This window comes from Salvia splendens, chromosome 13 (assembly GCF_004379255.2).
Source record: "Salvia splendens isolate huo1 chromosome 13, SspV2, whole genome shotgun sequence".
In the NCBI taxonomy this organism is placed as follows: domain Eukaryota; kingdom Viridiplantae; phylum Streptophyta; class Magnoliopsida; order Lamiales; family Lamiaceae; genus Salvia; species Salvia splendens.
In genome coordinates, this window is record NC_056044.1 from 25445930 (window position 1) to 25468559 (window position 22630).

Here is a 22630-nt window from a genome sequence, read left to right on the forward strand (position 1 = left end):
GACATACTTGAAGTTACAAGTGTCAGCAAGGAAGGGTGAGAATGGTGATCTTTTAATTATTGTTAATGTGAACGCCAAGTCTTTTATGAAATTTTATAATTAGAATTCAAAATTCAAACATAAAAATGTAGCATAGGATAAAATTAATAACAACGAAGCATAAGCACACAAACCAATTAAGTTGGAGAGCGATGATAAATCCAAATAGTAATAGTAGTATAAAATTTCTAAACATGCAAAGTTGTTTTCTTCTCTTTAATTTCCGATTCCAACATAGCCTAACATTTTCACAGATGAGAAAAAAAATTCGAGCTGGATAATTTGCAAACTGATCTTATTTCTGGTGGAAAAAGGCGAAGCTATTGTTTTCTGACAAAACCCACATTTTTTTTGCGCCATTCATAAGATAAAATAAACACGTAGTAGTAGTATATCCTTCCACATTTCGCAACCTAGAGAAGAAAACCCCTACTTATAGTTATATATACCCTTCTCCACATTTCTATTTTCATGTCCACTTCTTCCTTCTCAGTCACTAAATCAATATGGACTCGAGTGTACAATGTACAATGAAAAAGAGGTCTCTTCTCATCCTCATTCAACATTAGTAATTTATTATGGTGCATGATTTTGATGTTATTATGAACAGGTGTATCAGCTCTCGATCGGAGCTGCATGCGGCCTATCTTGGACGTCCAATCGGATTATAGTTCAAGTTCTTGATGACTCAACTGATCCCATCATTGAGGTAATTATTTTTATATGGTGTATTACTCTTGATTAATTACCTTGTATTTGGCCTCATTATATTAGTGTGTTGTTATATAGAAAATGGTGCAAATGGAATGCGAGAGGTGGGCAAGTAAAGGGATAAATATAAAGTATGAAATTAGAGAAAACAGAAAGGGGTATAAAGCGGGTGCACTAAGAGAGGGAATGAAGCACGCTTACGTGAAGAAATGCGACTTTGTAGCAATATTTGATGCAGATTTTCAGGCAGACTCCGATTTTCTTTGGAGAAGTGTGCCCTTTCTCATTCATAATCCTCAGCTTGCCCTCGTTCAGGCTCGCTGGAATTTTGGTACTTATAATAATCCCTCTACATTTTCTATTTAACAAATGTAATCTTCACAAACTTACTATCTTCTGTTGCATTTTAATTTCTTGGTTATTTATTTATGTATTTCCGTGAATGCTTGATGACGAGAATGCAAGAAATGTCGCTGGACTATCACTTCACCGTGGAGCAAGAAGCTGGATCATCTACATATGCATTTTTCGGCTTCAATGGTGATCATGCATATCTTTATAACAAATCCCTTCTAGTATAATTTATTAGTACTATCGTAGTAACTGTAATGAGTATGTGTGGCAGGAACTGCTGGTGTGTGGAGGATTGCAGCCATGGATGAGGCCGGAGGATGGCAGGAACGGACAACGGTGGAGGACATGGATTTTGCCCCTCAAAGGATGGAAATTTTTGTACCTTGGCTCAATAAAGGTATTTGCATATACATTCTCCTAATATGAAATTGAGATTTTGATATAAGTGAAGAATGTAAATGTTTTAATTTTTGGTGAAAAATGAGCTGCCTAGCACCTATAAAGCGTACCAATCTCTTTAGGAAAATGGTTGTGGAGATTTTGAGAAATAATCCTAATTATACTACGTGTTAAACAAGTGTGACAATGATAGTATATGATTAATCTCTTGTGTTCGTTGGTTGATGCATGTGCAGAAAGTGTGTTTGTGGAAGAAGGTGTATGTGATATATAGCTTCTTCTTCGTGAGGAAGATCGTGCTTTATTGTGTTGTACTACCGGCAACAGCACTAGTTCCTCAAGCCGAGAGCAATTTATATACCTTCCATAATTACCTTGCTTAATGCAGTTGGAACACCAAGGTAGCTAACTATATTTTATAATGTTGCTTGCATTCTCTATTTCATCATATCATAAATTTACAACTTACTTATGTAGGTCGCTTCATTTGGTGTATATAAGTGACATTGACCTTGTATTTATTTATTGCGAGATAAATAATGGAATTTATATAAAATATTAAATACTGATTCGGAAAGTGTGACTTAGTGTTAAGTTTTACTAATAGCTAAGCTCGGTAATAAGGAAGTCAAATTTATTCTCTATCCAATTTGGGCTTAAGTTGTTTTTAGGGCCCATTTATGCAGATGCCCTAAACGGCCGAAGTAATTTTCTCCTAATATTGCGTAAGCTGTTTTTAGATATTGATTATCAAGCATCAAATGTGGAACAATATTGAAATACTACTAAATTTTAAAGGAATCATAATTTAAATTAATATGAGTATCATAATTTAATAACAAGATTAACCTTTTGTTTACATTCAAACGATCAATACCCTCTATCGTTAGCTGAAAATGATAAACAAAATTTGAAATAAATACTTTTATACAATGTCAACTAAATCCCAATGTTATTTACAAAATTCTGTTTTTTTATTTATCACCTAATCTCATATATACTTTATATAGAATCTAATTATTTTGTTGGTTGGTAGAAGTATTAGATACATAGCGAATAGGAGAAAGGAGTTTTTCTTTACAAGGGTTTAGGCGAATCTAATTACTTTATATATACTTTTTTTACATGTAACGTGTACTTTAAGATCAATGAAATACAAGAAGCCTTATATTGAAAAGAAAGACTCCATTCTCTAATTCACTACGTTTGTACTTCTACAAACCAACCAATGGCGAAGCTATATGAGGGCCAGGGGGGACCCACCAATTTCAGTGCTTACTACCACCTCCGCCACACAAGAATATGCATTCTTTTCTTTTTAGTCCGTCCCACAAGAATATGCACTTTCTAATTTTGGAAACTCTTTTCTCTCTAATGAGTTGGGCCCATTCTCCATTAACAATATTTTAATTTTTTTTTTCTCTATCTCCCTCTTACTTTACCACTTTTGCATTAAAATTCGTATCGAACCCAAAGTGCATATTTTTTGGGGATGGATGGAGTATAATATAAATACATATATCTACAAGTTTATTACGGATATCTAGTGCAATGTAGGTGACGACTCTGCCATTTTACCATTAATTAAGTCCAGTGTTCTAAACCCATAAAGGCCCTAAATCTTATACACTAGATTTTTTCTAGTTTCACAATGTTAAGTTTTTTTTATATTTATTGTCTCTTTTAGCTTCACAAAGTTCCTTTAATTTAGTTTTATTGTTAGTTTAGTTCCATAAAATTCTAAGAGATCCCCAAAATGTATCTTATAAATATTATATTAGTAGTAAATTCAATTTTAAAGTCATATTGCAGATGTCATCCATCTTTCTCGTAGTCTCTACCTAGGTGGTATCAGTTTTGGCGACGGCAAAATAAAAAATATCTCATAATTATGAAGAGTAAGTTGGGCCGTCCAATAATAAAATTTAGGCTTCATCACGAAACTAACCAAACCAGAGCTTGGTTGAATCATTAAATTGGGTGTAACTAGTTTTCACTTCACCATTCCAATTTCTAAAAATGCGTATTTAGTTATGCAATGCGAGGAATGCGCTTCAAAAATAACACATTTTGAGTTTAAAACATCCTACCAAATCTGGCCATCCAATATTGGAGATGTGCGCATGATATTATGCCACGTAATCAGCAAAAATGTAAATTAAAAATTATTTTATATTTTGAAAAGGGTATTATTGGAAGTCACAGTTGGTTATGTTATATATTAAATCCCAAAAGCCGCTTTTTATGTGTGATAAATGGAAAGTTATAATCTTCCTATTTTATTGCAAAGGTTTCATTACTTTTTTCAGCTGGAGAATATTGATTCAATCTCTTCTCACTTACGAAATACAGATTTTTCCAATCTTTAAGTATCTTCTCAACCAATAACTCATATACAATGGGTATTTTAGAAGATTCCACTCATACAGACATAACAGTAGGTGTATTTTTATATAATCTCCAGTAATACGAATTCGATATGATTTTTTATGCTTCTTTTTGTATAAACTCGAACAGTCGTACATGTTTTTTCACGACATGAGTATCTTTGACATCAGGCGCTGGGGTGTTCAAAATTGCTCGCCTTGTGGCCATTAATAAGCAAACTATCGTACAAAATAAGCAAATCCTCAAACAAATAGAGCAAAATTTAGCACGGTATAAGCAATCTTCGAAACAAAATAAGCAAACTTTTAATGCAAATTTTTAAACAAGTTAAGCAAATTTTCGCTCAAATTAAGCAATATTTCCAACAACTTAAGCAAATTCTTGCCCGAAATAAGCAAACTTTTGTATAAACTAAGCAAACTAACGCCCAAATTAAGCAATCTTTCCAACATGTTAAACAAATTCTCACCCAAAATAAGCCACCTTTCCAACAACTTAAGCAAATTCTCGCCCAAATTAAGCAATCTTTCCAACATGTTAAGCAAATTTTCACCCAAAATAAGCAATCTTTCGAAGCTTCTCCGGCCTCAGCCATCGGGGTGTACGAAATTGTGTTACGATCCGAGCTCGTAGCTTCCCTATATTAGCTCGCCACTGCCGAACTCAGTGACTTCTTCGCGGTCTCCCTATCTTAGCTCGTCACTGCCGAACTCAGTGACTTCTTCTCGGTCTCCCTCTCTTAGTTCGGCATTGCCGAACTCAGCGATAATACGCAAAGCAACTCTTGAATGAACAATCGAGGATCGTATTATTGAATCAACAAGAAGTTTACACGATAGAAACAATCAAACGAAAAGGAGGAACTAGATCCACGATCTAAGCTCCGATTTACAATTCAACACTATACTCGACATAACCGAAAGAAATAAGCAACTCCTCTACTTATACTCTTCATCTTCGCTCACTTAACTAACTAACATCCACGTGCTCGACTCTCATTGGCTGCAACACGTCATATCTCACGTGATGATTGCCAGCTGGCTTGAGTTAGTTACACAGCAACTAACTCCTACTTAACTCCCAACTTCCAACGACTTCCTTTATAGCTCGCTATCTTGTGTTGCATGCATTTTACGCATGAATGATCATGCATGCAACAATACCCCCGACTTAAGGTTCCTTGTCCTCAAGGAACCAAGGGAAACGCTCGGTGATCACGTCCGCGAATTCCCAAGAAACATCGGCAGGGGATCTATCTTTCCAATGGATCAGCCATTTTGTAGCCGCTTGATTGTGTCGCTTCACCATTTTTCTATCCAGAATCGCTTGTGGTATAGCATCATTGATATGAGATGTAGATGGTAGATCTGAAATAGGCCCGAGAGGAGGTGCAGCGGGCTTCAGTAATGAAACATGAAAGACATCATGTATAGCAGCTGATGAGGGTAAATTCAGCTTATAAGCTACCTTCCCCATTCTATCCATGATCTGATATGGTCCAAAAAACTTAGCTTCGAACTTGTGGTGTTTGCCCCGAATAGATTTCTGCCTATAGTCTTGAAGCTTCAGCCAAACCCAATCACCAATCTGAAACTCTCTGTCAAAACGATGAAGATCAGCTTGTTTCTTCATTCTTGCTGCAGCTTTCTCAATATTTTTCTTTAATATGACAATCATCTCCTCTCTATCTCTCAAAGCAATGTCTATAGCTTCAATATCTGAATCCCCAGGTAGGTATGGGATATGTAAAGGAGGTGGAAATCCATATAATGCTTCAAAGGGAGTCATCCGAATACTCGAGTGATAAGTAGTGTTGTACCAATATTCGGCTAATCCCAGCCATTGAACCCAAGAGTGTGGTTTCTCTCCCATAGAGCATCTCAAATAACATTGTAAACATCTATTAACAACCTCAGATTGTCCATCGGTCTCAGGGTGATAGGCTGTAGAATATAGCAATTCCACACCCAATAAAGTCATAAACTCCTTCCAGAAAGCTCCCACAAACACAGCACCTCGATCACTCACAATTTTAGCAGGCATGCCATGTAATTTGAAAACAAAATCCATGAATATTTCTGCTACTTTCTTGGCTGTAAAAGGATGGGACAAAGCCATAAAATGAGCATACTTACTCAACCGGTCTACCACCACAAATATAGTGTCTTTTCCATGCGAAGTAGGTAAAGCCTCTATGAAATCCATAGTGATATCAGTAAAAATTGCAGCAGGCATAGGCAGGGGTTGAAGTAATCCAGCCGGGGAAGTAGTGCTTGGTTTATATCTTTGGCAAGTCACACACATCCTCACAAATTCTTTAACATCCTTCATCATTTTAGGCCAATAACACAAGGCAGAGATCCTCTTGTAAGTTCCCAACACACCCGAATGGCCAGCTGTTGCAGACTCATGGAATATAGTTAGAATTTTGGCCTTCAAGAATACATCATTTCCAACTACAAGTCTGCCATTTCTCCTTAACTCACCATTTTTCCAGCTAAATTTAGGGTGAGAAGTAGTATCAGTCTGTTTTGCATTCAAAATTAATTGAATTTGTTGATCTGCTTTCCAAGATTCCTTAATCTGCTCAATTAATTCCAAGGGAATTATAAGAGAAGTTAGAGCAAATATCATAGATTCTGGCACCCTAGATAAGGCATCAGCCACTGCATTATCACATCCTTTCTTGTACCTTATCTCATAATCGAATTGCATAAGTTTTGTCATCCAAGCTTGTTGAGTTGGAGTTGTCAACTTCTGCTCAACCAAATATTTGAGGCTCTGATGATCAGTTAGGATTATAAACCTCCTACATTGCAGGTAGTAATACCATTTTTTTACTGCCATCAAGATAGCCAAGAGTTCTTTTTCATACACAGACAGGGCTTGATGTTTAGGAGTTAAGGCTTTGCTGATAAAAGCTATAGGATGTTTCTCCTGCATTAGTACAGCACCAATACCCACTCCAGATGCGTCTGTTTCAACTACAAACTCCTTGGAGAAATCGGGTAAAGCTAAAACTGGTGCAGATATCATAGCACTTTTTAATTTATCAAAAGCCTCTTGTGCTTCCTCAGGCCAACTAAATGCAGCACCTTTTGTCACCTCTATCAATGGTTTAGCAATGACTCCATAATTGTATACAAATCGCCTATAATATCCAGTTAAACCCAAGAAGCTTCTAACATGTTTAATCGTTTTTGGTCTTGGCCAATTCTTAACCGCTGCTATCTTGGCTTCATCAGTAGCAACACCATCAGCAGAAATGACATGTCCCAAGTATTCCACCCTTCTACACCCAAAACTACATTTAGACTTCTTAGCTAGAAGGCTGTGCTGCTTCATTAAGTTCATCACAGCCTTCAAGTGAAACTCATGGTCTTCCTTACTTTTGCTATAGATCAAGATGTCATCAAAGAAAACCAAAATAAATTTCCTCAAATGCTCTCTGAAGACAGAATTCATCAAGTTTTGAAAGGTGGCCGGAGCATTTGTTAATCCAAATGGCATCACTAAAAATTCATAGTGACCGGAGTGAGTTTTGAAGGCTGTTTTATGGATGTCCTCCAGCCTCATTCGAACTTGCCAATAGCCAGACCGTAGATCAATTTTAGAAAACCAAGTAGCCCCACCCAACTCATCCAAAAGCTCCTCAATAACCGGTATAGGATATTTATCCTTAACCGTGATAGCATTTAAAGCTCTATAATCCACACACATGCGCCATGATGAGTCCTTCTTCTTGACTAAAACAATAGGGCTAGCAAAGGAACTCTCACTATGCCTTATAACTCCAGATTTCAGCATTTCATCAATCATAGTTTCAATGATATCTTTCTGTTTGGAAGCATATTTATAGGGCCTTATGTTGACAGCATTAGACCCCTCTTTCAAAATGATTTTGTGATCTTGCTCCCTCGGTGGTGGTAATGAACTTGGCTCTGCAAATATGGCTTCATTCTCATCCAATATCAGTTTAAGTTCTGGCCATATTTCCTCTGTACTGATCTCATAACAGAAGGAAATTTCCTCTTCTATTGAAGGCATCAGCTGGCTGATCTTTCTTTCATTTTCATCTTTTTCTTGCAGGTTGCAGATATGTAAACAATGTAATTGATCAGATTTTGGTGACCATAGCTCTCCTTGCAACTTCACAACCGCACCAGATAATTTGAATTGCATAGTCAGCTTGTTGAAATCCCATGTAATCTCACCCAAGGTAGACAACCAAGCACCACCCAATATCAAATCATAAGTTTCTAAATGAATAAGATAGACCTCAGCTTGAAATGTTGCTCCCTGCATTTCCCACTCAAGGTTACTACATTTCTGATTGCATTGCAGTAGTTGTCCATTAGCAACCTCTACAGCCTTAGAGCTCACTGCAGTGAGTTCACACTTAATCTTTTTAGCTACTCTGGAACTCAAGAAGTTATGAGTACTCCCAGTATCAATTAAGATCTTTAAAGCCTTTTTCTGACAGATTCCCCTAATCCTCATCAGTTGAGGTCCATTCTTACCCCAAACAGCATGTAAAGACAGCTGGAGATCCGGTTCTTCACCATCCCTTGTTTCATCTGCCAAATCTGCTTGTTCCTCACTTTCTGCTGTGTCTCCCAGCTCAATCAGTTGTATAACATAAAATTTCCTCTTAGAACATTGATGATTAGGAGTGAATTTTTCAGTGCACCAGAAACACTCCTTCCTAGCTCTTTTTTCATCCATTTCTTTGGGTGATAGATTAGTGCTAGCTCTAACACCACCCAAACGATTAGGCTCCTTATTACCTCCACTCCAATTGTTAGTATTCACCACAGGTTTACTATTAGTGGTGACTGCCAGAGGCTTACTACTCGAGTAATAACTGCTATTAGAATACACATTACTCTGCATCACCTTAGGCTTAATTCCTAAAGCCTTCACAGTTAGTTCTTGCAATTTAGCTAATGAGTAAGCCTCAGCCAAGCTCTTAGGTTTAAACATTCTCACTGGCATTTGTAGTTCATCAATAAGTCCAGATAAGAAAAAACTAAGTGCTTGATCCTCTCTTATACTAGCTCTCGGATACAACTCATCAAAAGTATCCATGTATGATTGTAGCGTACCTTTTTGTTTGAGATTCCTCAGATCTGCAAGCGGATCCTCAAAAGCATGAGCTCCAAAGCGAGCTGCTACGCACGAGATGTAATATCTCCAATCAACATACGCCTCATTTCCATGTAGAGTCAAAAATCCTCTATGCCATTGGAGAGCTTTTCCTTCCATATGAATTGCTGCTACCTTTACTTTCTCCGCCTCTGGTACCCTTGCTACTTGAAAAAAATATTCAGCTCTCATCATCCAACCTTCAAATCCTTCACCATCAAATTTAGGAAACTCATATCGAGTAGATCTTCCCCAATCTGATTTTCCTTCGCTACTTCCTTCACCATTATCCATTGCTGCGTTGTTTTTCTGATTCTGCAAATTAATCGTAGCGATTGCTTGCCTCAATTCCAAAATTTGGATTTCCTGCTCATGAATGACTTGATCACGCTCACTTAACTTCTGATCCATCAATTCCGCCATTTTCTTCTCCATTTCAGCGCCTCGCGTCACCGTTCCAGTTTCCGAAGATCGACTGCTCTGGATACCACTTGTTACGATCCGAGCTCGTAGCTTCCCTATATTAGCTCGCCACTGCCGAACTCAGTGACTTCTTCGCGGTCTCCCTATCTTAGCTCGTCACTGCCGAACTCAGTGACTTCTTCTCGGTCTCCCTCTCTTAGTTCGGCATTGCCGAACTCAGCGATAATACGCAAAGCAACTCTTGAATGAACAATCGAGGATCGTATTATTGAATCAACAAGAAGTTTACACGATAGAAACAATCAAACGAAAAGGAGGAACTAGATCCACGATCTAAGCTCCGATTTACAATTCAACACTATACTCGACATAACCGAAAGAAATAAGCAACTCCTCTACTTATACTCTTCATCTTCGCTCACTTAACTAACTAACATCCACGTGCTCGACTCTCATTGGCTGCAACACGTCATATCTCACGTGATGATTGCCAGCTGGCTTGAGTTAGTTACACAGCAACTAACTCCTACTTAACTCCCAACTTCCAACGACTTCCTTTATAGCTCGCTATCTTGTGTTGCATGCATTTTACGCATGAATGATCATGCATGCAACAAATTGCTGGTTGTTTACCCATTTCACGAATTCCCTGAGCAAAAACGTCGACTGCAGCAGGCCTAACGTCGACTGTACCAGCCGTTTCGTCGCTTCTTGATGGATTAGTTTCTCGCTCAGTTCGAAAAAAATTAATTTTTGGTGGAATGAGATGTAGATTTTAGCTGCAATTTTCTAGGGTTCACAAATTAAGTAGACTGAATTTGGAGAGAGAGAGAGGGAATGAGTTAATGTGAGAAGAGAGATCATGGAATGACCGCTGAAATCTTGCGTTTCTAAATCGGTTGATTTGTTTTAATACCTAAACTGACTTAATTACCCTTTTATGCAACTTAGATGATCTAAAATGCAACCTCAGTTAATGAAATCCTAACCACACATCTCTATATTTAATGGTAAGGAATAGTAGGATGTTATATTTTAAAAGTCTATAGGGAGTTTAGTGTTCCTCTGCAATGCGATCATTTAAAAATAGTACGAAAAAAATGGCCCATTCATAAGACCGATTTCCAGGCCCATTTAGAGAATTTTGACAATGATGATGATATATGGAGGGGAATATTATTAAAAAACAAAATTTTAAAAATGAGTAACATCATTGTATTCAATGGTAAAAGATGGGGGAAATAATAGTGTGTAAGACTACGCCCCATTATAACTTTCATTACTAAGTAATTTATACTATTACTCTCTCGCCCGTTCCTGAAAAGTATGAACAATTTTCTTTTTAGTTCATCTTGAAAAGTACGAACATTCTAATTTTATAAAGTCTTCTCTCTAAAAAGGTGAGATTCATTATCCACTAACAATACTTTAATTATTTTTTCTCTTTATCTCTCATACTTTACCAATTATGTATTAAAATCTGTGTCGAATCAAATGTTCATACTTTTCAAAGACGGATAGAGTAATAGTAACCGAAAAATACATCAATGGGTCGTAACGCAGTTGGCAGTACGGAGCTGTGGTGACCTTGAGGTTACGGGTTCAAACCCCGCCACCCGCTGGAAGACTTTTAACCTTAATCCATAAACTCGTTTAAATAGAATTAGTCAAATTCCGTCAAAAACGGATTCAGTGTAGACGTGCTCAAACCCAGAAAACCAAAAGTAAAATAACTGGTTGTCAGCCACCTTAGAGACATGGACATATGGCAACACCTAAGTGGCTGTCTATACTTTTTTATTCATTTTGTTTTATTGGAATTTTTCTGTATGTCTTCCTTCCAATATCATATTCACGCAAACTAAAATTTCCTTTCAATTATATGAATGTCTAGTAATTTCATACTATAAATTTAAAATCTGAAATAATTATATAATGTATTTAGAATATTACATTTTAAACATATTTAAATCAATTACCATAAATTTTATATATTAATTTAAATAGGTTGGTTTGGGATTACTGAAAGTAAAAATTAGAGAGAATTAAGTATTTATATAATGGAGTATTAGTAAAAAAGTTGAATTATACGGATGAATATTGTGTAAGCACGAAATTGCCTCTACCTTGATCATATATATACCGCAGGTGGCGTCAGTAGCGGACGCATGAAATTTTATTGGTAGGGGCTCTACTATATTACTAGTGACTTTGTCATCGTAAAATAGTCTTTCTCTTCTTTTTTTCCTTTTTTTTCTGATTCGTCCGTAAAATGCAGTTCAATTATATTTTTAGAGATTTTTTACCACACTACTGTTAATGATGTGGATCCCATTATCTACTAATGTTAATTTTTTTTTTCCTTTTTCTTAAAAACTGATATTTCTAAAATCTCTATTTTTATGAGACAAGAAAGTGTATATATAATTGTGATCAATTGATAACTAAACTAAAATGGAATTTAAGAACTTATCAGTTCGCTGATTATTGTATATATTAATTGTTATTTTTCAATATTATAAAATTCAACTGATATTCATGAATCAACGAATTATTATCAAGAATCTGATAAGTTAACAAGTTCTAATTTTAATTTAGTTCTCAAATAATCACTACCCCATATATATAATAATACTATATCATATTATGAAAAATTACAAACACAACACCTATACACATAACACATACATAAACATTTTATATAAAACTAGTCCAATACTTTTAAATTATTGAATTTACATAGATTACATGGAAAGAATATTAAAATTAATTTTTGTAAATGATGATTTTTGCCGTGACTTCCTATAATTAGATTTCTATTGGTTGATATTCATTTTAAATTTTGTGGCCAATCCATAATTACTAAATACAGTTTACACGGTACATTTTTAAAGCATTACTTTATTTTAAACAAAATCAAAATATATCGAAATGAGAGCATTTAAGGGACCAGCCGTCAACATTTACACATTTTAGTAATAAGAGTAATATAATATTATTAATATTTGTTTTAAACCTGTCTTCTCCTTCCTCAACCACACGGCAGCCATTGTTGCAACATTTTCACCTCTGTAATTTTTGATTTTTTAAATTTCGTTCAGCCCCTCCTTACCTTTCAACATCTGTTCATTTAGGTGGTTTCAGTTTGCAAGATTGTATCCAAGATTAAATTTGTTATGTGTTTGGTTCATGAGATTCAACTCACGACACAATCTTAGATGAATAAGCATAAGATAATTAGTCATAGTTTACCCTATAACTAAAATAATCTCACGACTCAATTTTAGATTTTATCATAGTATTATTTTATTTTGCAAAGTACCTTTTATGCCCTCAAAATTTATTTACTCAATCCATCCTCTGTCCATTCTAAAATTAATACGTAAGAAAAAATGACAAGAAAATGTACTATGGGGCTGTTAATAATAATAATAAAATAAACTGAATATTTTTTCCCACGCCTTTTCCTCTACCACTCCATCATGATCTCTCAACTAATCCACTTTATGTTGGCAATTTAAACATAAAAATGAATATAATAATATCCCACATCGGTGTACACAAAGAGTTTAATCCACTATATAAGTCTCACGGGCCTCTCCTCTTATCACCAATTGGTTTTAAGATGGAACCTATGGATTTCAATCATGGTATCAGAGCGGGTTGCCGACTATGGGTCATATTTAACTGACCCAACAGTATATCTGGGCTAAAACCGAATAAAAATGACTAACCCAACAGTATAACTGCGCTGAAAATTTGGGCCACTGGTCCAACCGATCGAAAAAAAGAGGGCTGAAACCGAATAAAAATGACTAACCCAGCAGTATAACTGAGCTGAAAATTTGGGCCAGTGGTCCAACCGATCGAAAAAAGATTGGGCCGATTGTCCAATCGATCATAAAAAAGTCCAACCCCTTCCCCTCCAAGATTCACCTTGAAAAAAAGTCCAACCCCTTCCCCTCCAAGATTCACCTTGAAGGGTTTCCCTCCAAGATTCACCTTGAAAAAAAGTCCAACCCCTTCCCCTCCAAGATTCACCTTGAAAAAAAAGTCCAACCCCTTCCCCTCCAAGATTCACCTTGAAGGGTTCACCTCCAAGATTCACCTTGAAGGGTTTCCCTCCAAGATTCACCTTGAAAAAAAGTCCAACCCCTTCCCCTCCAAGATTCACCTTGAAGGGTTTGAGGAAGAGTGTTGGCAATTGAAACATAAAAATGAATATAATAATATCCTACATCTTTGTTTCACCTTGAGCTTAATCCACTATATAAATTTTGATTCACCTTGAAGGGTTTGAGGGAAAGTGTTGGCAATTGAAACATAAAAATGAATATAATAATATCTCACATCTTTGTACATAAAGAGCTTAATCCACTATATAAGTTTTGAGGGAGGGTGTTGCCAATTGAAGCATAAAAATGAATATAATAATATCTCACATCTTTGTACACAAAGAGCTTAATCCACTATATAAGTCTCATGGGCCTTTCCGCTTATCATCGATTGGTTTTAAGATGGAACCCATGGATTTCTATTGCTTTACGTTTCCTTGAAATTAATACTCAGCTGAAACATTTCAAAATCCATATTGACCAATCTCGCCGCCATGGCCAACGAATCGAACGCCGACGACTCGCACACAGTCGGAATCTGGCAAGTCAACAAGGACCGATTAGCTTCGATGCAGCAAAGAATCGCCAACATGCCGCGCATCCTGAGCGGCTCCGCCGGGAAAAGCTTCTGCTCCATCTTCAAGGTGCCGCAGAGCTTCATCGACATCAACGGCCGCTGCTACTTCCCCTACATCGTCTCCGTCGGCCCCTACCACCACGGCGATTCCCGCCTCCTCATCAGGCCCGTCCCTTGGCCCGTGCGGCCTGTGCGACCGCACAGGGCCCCCCAATTTTCAGGGGCCTCTGAAATATTTCAGCCCATATACATGTATTCCTATTTTTTCAGCCCAACAAAGCTATTTCTCTTGTATAGCAATGCCCGCTTCCTCGGCGCTCTGCTCAAGCGCCGCCGCATTAATCTCGAGAATTTACTTCGAGCCGTGCAGCCGCTCAAAGCTAGATCCAGAGAGTGCTACTCCGCCGATATCCACTTCTCCGTCGATGAATTCATCGAGATTTTGGCAGTCGACGGCTGCTTCGTGATTGAATTGTTCCGGAAATTCGGCGGAATAGTCGCGTTTGAAGCCGATGATCCATTGCTATCGCTGTCGTGGATTTACTCCTTTCTTCTTAGGGATTTGATTCGCCTCGAGAATCAGATCCCCTTTTTCGTGCTACAGTGTTTATTCGATCTAACCGAACCGGCCGGGGAGGAACCCAGTCCATCTCTCCAAACTCAAGCGCTTCGGTGTTTCAATAATATCCTACAGAGATCGGAAGAATCCGTCGAGAAATTCGGTAACCTCGCCGGAAAACACATACTCGATCTGCTCCGATCAAGCTTCATCCCAGCCGATTACGAGGAGCCGTGGGAGAGGAAGTTCACGAGCTCGCACGTGATCCACTGCATCTCGAAGCTGCGGCGCGCGGGGATTCGGCTGAAGGCGGCGGAGGAGAGTTTCCTGGTGGTCCGGTTCGGGCGCGGCACGATGGAGATGCCGAAGATCGCGGTGGATGACTTCATGTACTCGTTCCTATTAAAATGCGTGGCTTACGAGCAGTGCTACCGATGTTGCTCAAAGCACATGACGACTAACGTGTAGGAAAACACATGTGATCATTTCAAAAGGCTAGGCTTTTGGCTTTTCAAGTGGTGTAACCTTTATGAGGTGCCCTAATTACAAGACCTTTCACTTGTGTTTCCTAGCCTATAAATAGGCTTGTTTTGAGGAGAAGAAGTAACAACAAAAACAAATCTTCTCTCTACATCACTTAAGCATTCTAGTGGGCATTCTAGGAGCATTGTCTAGCTCGGTTCTAGCCTCCAATTCAAGTTCGCCGGAGCCTACGAGTTTGAGGTGCTTCAACTCGATAGGAGGAAAGTCGTTTCATCTTTGGGGACATTACGCCAATCCGTGAGCACTAGCCGGGGCGTATTTCGTCTTGCGGAGAGAGGGATACCTCGACTCGACTTGAAGAATACTATAGTTTGCATCTCTTTACTTTCGTTGTAATTTATTTGTTACATTTACCTTCCAGCTTTGTGTTCTTTGTAATAGCAAGGGTTGCCAGTGTAAAGGCCACTATATTTCCAACAATCGCAAGACGAAATATTGTACTCTTGTTGAATTCATGTCGACCGATGCCGGAGGAAACATGAAATTCAAAGCTGGAATAAAGCAACGAACGGTCGCAATGTCGATGCGCTATGGAGTGGTTAATTCCTTGAGATCTATTCTCTTGAGAATGATGTTTATCGTTTGTCATTTGACAAGCAAGACCAATTTAGATTTGGTAGTAGTAATTGAGATGCATGGGTTGTTGAATATACCAATGCACATTTGGTTCAATATAATTGTGTACTTATTGTTGGAAACAATACTGTACAAATTACTTGAACGTGTTGTTATAAACAACAAAGATCACGAGGTGATCGCAGTGGTCTCCGACGTGGACCATGGTAATAATCCAAATGAATGGTTTGTTGATACGGGTGCCACATGTTATGTGTGCTCCGAGAGAAGCGTTTTTTCTACTTACAAATCTGTTGGAGGTAGAAAAGTACGTATGGGAAACCAAGCCTCTTCCGAGGTGGTTGGTGTGGGTAATGTGTTCCTAAAATTAGGATCCGGAAAGGTTCTTACCCTCAAGGATGTGCTGCATGTCCCAGACATCCGAAATAATTTGGTGTCAGGCTCACTTCTAGTAAATCATGGATTTTCACTAGAATTTGAGTGTGAAAAGGTTATATTGACCAAGTATGAAAAGTTCATAGGTGAAGGTCACCTAGTGAATGGGCTTTTTGAGCTGAATGTTACGGTCATTCACCGTGGAAAAAGATTAAGAAATAAGGAAGATGATACATCCTCCTATTTGCTTGAGTGCTCTGATTTATGGCATAAAAGATTGGGACATGTAAATCTAAATGCCATAAAAAGATTAGTAAATCTTAATTTACTAAAAGTAGATAAGTTTAACTCACAAGAAAAATGTGAAGTCTGTGTTGAAGCAAAAATGACCAAGCTACCTTTTCGCTCGGTAGAACGGAGCACAAAACCTCTAGAGTTAATCCATACAGACGTATGTGATTTAAAATTTGTGCAAACTAGAGGTGGTAAAAAGTACTTCATCACATTTATAGATGATTGCACAAGGTATTGTTACCTTTACTTATTAAGAAGTAAAGATGAGGCAATTGAAGCGTTTAAAGACTTCAAAAATGAAGCCGAAAATCAACTTAATTGTCGAATTAAGTGTGTTCGAAGTGATAGAGGTGGTGAGTATGTAGCCCCGTTTGCAGAATTATGCCATGCAAGTGGTATAATTCACCAAACAACGGCTCCATATTCTCCCCAGTCAAATGGAGTTGCTGAACAAAAAAATCGAACACTTTAAGAGATGACGAATGCTCTGTTGATTAATTCTGGTTTATCCCAGAACATGTGGGGGGAGGCTGTGTTAACAGCGAATCATATCCTGAATAAAATTCCACTAAAAAATAGGGATGTAGCTCCTTATGAGTTGTGGAAAGGGAAGAAACCTTCATATTCATACCTCAAAGTGTTGGGGGTGTTTAGCGAAGGTAGAAGTGCCACCTCCGAAACATGTTGCAATAGGGCCTAAAACAGTCGATTGCATCTTTATTGGCCATGCACTTAATAGTAGTGCCTATCGTTTCCTAGTCCATAGGTCAGCTGTGCCTGGCGTGGCTGAAGGAACAACGATTGAGTCAAGGAATGCTATATTCTTTGAGAATGTATACCCTTGCAAGAGGCAAGAGGATCGTTCTAGTGAAAGAATGATGGATGAATCCACTAGTTCTAATCCTCCAAAAAGGACGAGGTCAAGTCCTGAGGATGTTGAACCAAGACGTGGTAAAAGAGTTAAAGTTGCTAAAACATTTGGTCCTGACTTCATAACTTTTATGTTGGATGACGAACCAAAGTCATTGGCGGAAGCTCTGTCTGGCCCAGACGCGGCGTGGTGGCAAGAAGCTATCAACAGTGAAATTGATTCCATCATGAGAAATAACACTTGGGTGTTAGTAGACTTGCCTGAAGGCTGTAAGCCTTTAGGGTGCAAGTGGATTCTGAAAAGGAAATATAAGCCCGATGGTACTATAGATAAGTACAAAGCTCGCCTAGTTGTCCAAGGCTTTAAGCAGAAAGAAGGGCATGACTTTTTTGATACCTATTCACCTGTTACGAGAATCACTTCCATTCGGGTGCTTCTTGCGATTGCTGCTTTGCACAATCTTGAGATTCACCAAATGGATGTGAAAACTGCGTTTCTGAATGGTGATCTGGAAGAAGAAATATATATGGAACAACCCGAAGGGTTTGTTGTGCCTGGGCAAGAGCGTAAAGTATGCAAACTGGTAAAGTCATTATATGGGTTGAAGCAAGCACCTTTACAATGGCATTTGAAATTTGACAACGTGATGTTGGCAAATGGATTCACTATCAATGAGTGCGATAAGTGTGTTTACATTAAAAACACAGATAACGGTTTTGTTATTGTGTGTCTGTATGTTGATGATATGTTGATAATGGGCAGCAATAGTGCCATTATTAACGAGACAAAAAACATGTTGAAAAGAAATTTCGATATGAAAGATATGGGTCTAGCTGATGTGATTCTTGGAATCAAAATCTTGAGGACTAATGAGGGAATTGCCTTAACGCAATCTCATTATGTTGAGAAAATGCTTAAGAAATTCAACTCGTTTGATTGTAAGCCAGCAAGGACTCCTTTGGAGCTCAATGTCCATCTGAGCAAGAATATGGGTGATTCTGTTGCTGAATTGGCGCGATTTGTGAACAACCTTGGCAAGGACGTCTCGTTCGACTGGTATCTCTCGGATCTGTTCAACCAGGTCAATCATTACTATGATAATCACTGGAACGTGCAGTGGGCGAGCTTTCGTCTTGCTCATTCTCACCGTCGCCCACACCTATTTCACCGTCGTATCCTATGTTCGCCCGCCTAACTACTTAACTACCCTTCCATGTTTCTTTTATTGGACAAACAACATGTATTTATGATTTAATTATACAAGGCTAAGGCTGTATATGTATACTTTATCCAAATTTATTAGAATAATCAAGTTGAATTCTTGCTCCAATGATCCGAGTGTTAATCGAGCGGATCCAACATTCATATGAATCATACTACGTAAGATTTACAACAATTTGTGCCACATAGAAAGTGGAAAAGGATTAAACAAATTGATTAGAAATATCAACAATTAATCGGGCATGAATTTTGACTGCTTTGATAATGACAAATGCATTAGTATAATTAATTTCCGTGTCTGCTGCAGTCACACCTGCCTAACTTGAAATAATACTCTCATTTCAATTCAACTAACCAGATATGTAATCTTAGATTTCTAGTGCGCAGAAATCAAATTGAAATTTTCTCATTAAGATTTAATTCAGACAATTTACAATATAATTACTACTATTCTCATAAAAAGTATCATTGAACTATGAGATAATCAACATTGGACACACAATAATTCGTTGTTAAGTCTGTATGTGTATTTTAGACATGGGGCCATTCGATTGTCATATTTACTTGTAACTGACTCAAGATCACGTCTAATAGTATCTCTTACTCCATTTGATTGCATTTGTTTCCAAAATTTTGGTCCATAAAAATGTATCTTGGTTTGTCATCCTATCACGAAGATTACATTGTTTCTCATGCATGATTATTCTTACTAATATAATTTTCTCCAATAAACCCAACGTCACCTATATGGATTCAATCTACAGTCGCATATTGTGGTGTCAAGACATTCCATTAGAAAGGCAAATGTCTTCTAACTTATTAAAACTTGGATCAAGGATATATAAGCAGTTTGACTTTTCAAAAGTCAGGTAGAGTCAATTAGGATCAATTAGACTAACCTTTATTTGAATTAGCAAATGAGTCACCAACTTTGATTAGTCAACCAATATATATATATATATATATATATAGGGGAGCGTTATTCTCCTTTTCACATCTTAGATCCTTTTTTCTTCTTAATATTACACGTTAGATCTAAGGCATCAACGGATCAGATTGATTCTATAAAACTGGTTCCGTGTTGCATTATAGAAGGTGGTTGTATGCATTACAGGGTTATTATTGACATTTGACGGAAAAGTAACTGCCACATTTTGGTATCTGCGAATAATGCACCACATGGTCACGAGTAATGCATATAATTGACTATATAATGCACAATATGTGAACTGCAATGCATACGAATAAGATGTACCATGTTATGATGTTTGGACACACGTTTCTTGTTTCCCCTAAGGGTTTAATAAGCTTAGGGGCTAGGGTATAGTACGTAGACACGTATGTAATCTTCACATGGTAACGAGTAATGGATATAATTGACTATATAATGCACAATTTGTGAACTGTAATGCATATGAACAAGATGTGCTGTGTTATGATGTTTGACACACGTTTCTTGTTTCCCCTAAGGGTTTAATAAGCTTAGGGGCTAGGGTATAGTACGTACGCATTAATAACAAATTATAAAATGATACGAATAATTCACCAAATTGTCACGAGTAATGGATGTTATTAACTATATAATGCACAATATGTGAACTGCAATGCATACGAATAAGATGTACCATGTTATGATGTTTGACACACGTTTCTTGTTTCCCCTAAGGGTTTAATAAGCTTAGGGGCTAGGGTATAGTACGTAGACATTACTAACAAATTGTTGTTATTGGAATATACGTATGTGCATTATTTGGTTTAGGTAGTGCATTATGTAGCTGTTAATTGTCATTATCTCAGTATATTATGCATTATTAGAGGTATTGTGTATATGGGTTAATCAACGGATTGAAGATTACATACGTGCATTTAGTAATGTCTACGTACTATACCCTAGCCCCTAAGCTTATTAAACCCTTAGGGGAAACAAGAAACGTGTGTCAAACATCATAACATGAAACATCTTATTCATATGCATTGCAGTTTACATATTGTGCATTATATAGTTAATAACATCCATTACTCGTGACAATTTGGTGAATTATTCGTATCGTTTTATAATTTGTTATTAATGCGTACGTACTATACCCTAGCCCCAAAGCTTATTAAACCCTTAGGGGAAACAAGAAACGTGTGTTAACATCATAACACAGCACATCTTGTTCGTATGCATTGCAGTTCACAAATTGTGCATTATATAGTCAAATATATCCATTACTCGTTACCATGTGAAGATTACATACATGTCTACGTACTATACCCTAGCCCCTAAGCTTATTAAACCCTTAGGAGAAACAAGAAACGTGTGTCAAACATCATAACACAACACATCTTGTTCGTATGCATTGTAGTTCACATATTGTGCATTATATAGGCAATTATATGCATTACTCGTGACCATGTGGTGCATTATTCGTAGCGGTTTCCAGCCATTATTAGATTACTATTGTACCCTCATAATGCACAAAATAGGACAAATAATGCAACACGGGATTAATTACCCAATGTTGATCTTGACCGTCCATTTCTCTAATCTAATGGCTGATATTAAGAAGGAAAAAGGAGGAAATATAGGAAAAGGAAATGAATACATCCCTCTATATATATATATATATATATATATATATATATATAGGTAGATGATCAAAATAAGTATGTGTTTAAATCTAGAAATGCAGCCCAAATCTCAGCCCTAGGATTAGATGATCTAATGGTCAATAATTAACCAAAAACACGGAAGGTCATAATTAAGCAGTTTTAGGTCATATTATAAGATTTGAGTTTAATGTCATGTTAAGATCATTTTAGGTCATACTTGGTTAATATGATCTAAAAATACACTAACCATGACCTAAAAATGCCCTAAGCATGATATTATATTGCGTTTCTGTATTTAAATCTAGTTTTCATAGATCAAAACCCTATATATATATATATATATATATATATATATATATATATATATATATATATATATATATATATATATATATATATATAGGGTCCTCTTATATGCACAATACCTCCTTAGTGTAGAACTAGAGAACAAAAATTAGCCATTAGATCTAATTTTTGATGGATGAGATTAGATATGGTACATCTTATTTCCGTCATTCATCCTGTAAATAAATTACTTCAGCTCAAGGATAAAATATTAAATTCCTAGTTTAGGTCAATGCTCTCTAAATGGTAACTGGCGCTTGCGAAAAAAAAAGGAATAAGAATTTACGCTAAATCCATCTCACCCATTCCTCTTCTCACTTCAACTTTTCACCTCTCCACTTTCTTCTCCCACTATTTCCTCCTTCAAACAAGGCAGACGATTTTCACAGATTCTTCCACCAAACAGTACTTCCGAGAAATTTGAGCCCTAACTATCATACGATTCTTACCATGGTTGACACGAGGCAGACCAAAATCAAAGGTATTTGTTGTGTTGTACATTTTTTTCATTCTTCGAAAACCCTAAATACTAGTTTGTTAAACTATGGTTTTTAAATGAGCGGCAGTTGCGTTCGAAAATGGTATCAGATGCCGGTAAGTTCTGATCGCACAAAGTTCAGTTCAGATTTAATAGATGTTAATTCATGTTTTTTTGTCAAATTAGTTCATCGCCATTTAATTGGAACCTCTAAAGTTGGACATGCTCAGAAAGAAAAACCGAGATGCGCCAAATGAACCAGACATTTCGGGTGAGTTACCCGATTTGTCATTTTAATTTTGTGTCCCTGTGTTTGTAATTGAGAGAGTTATAGTTCTATTTTTTTCTTCATTTTATTACCGTATGGTTCTCACTTTGAGATTTCTTAGTGATATTCAAGATATCAGTTTTGATTTTTTCGATGGTTCAAATCTGATTCATTTTAACTGTATAAGGTGAATTGATTTCAATATAAGATGAAGTGATTTCCTCTTAAGATGAAGAAATTATATCATATGATGAAGTTATTTATTTTGGATTGTTGAAATTTTTGATTCATTTTAATTGAAATGTTGCCACTTCCTAGGTGAAGTTATTACATTAAAAGATGAAGAAATTTGAT

General features: G+C 36.9%; 2 pseudogenes; both read left to right on the top strand.

Moving 5' to 3' along the window:
* The first annotated feature begins 562 nt into the window (after window positions 1–562).
* Window positions 563–1886, top strand: LOC121760771 (annotated as a pseudogene).
* A 12182-nt stretch (window positions 1887–14068) lies between these two features.
* LOC121760773 lies at window positions 14069–18619 on the top strand (annotated as a pseudogene).
* Window positions 18620–22630: the final 4011 nt, after the last annotated feature.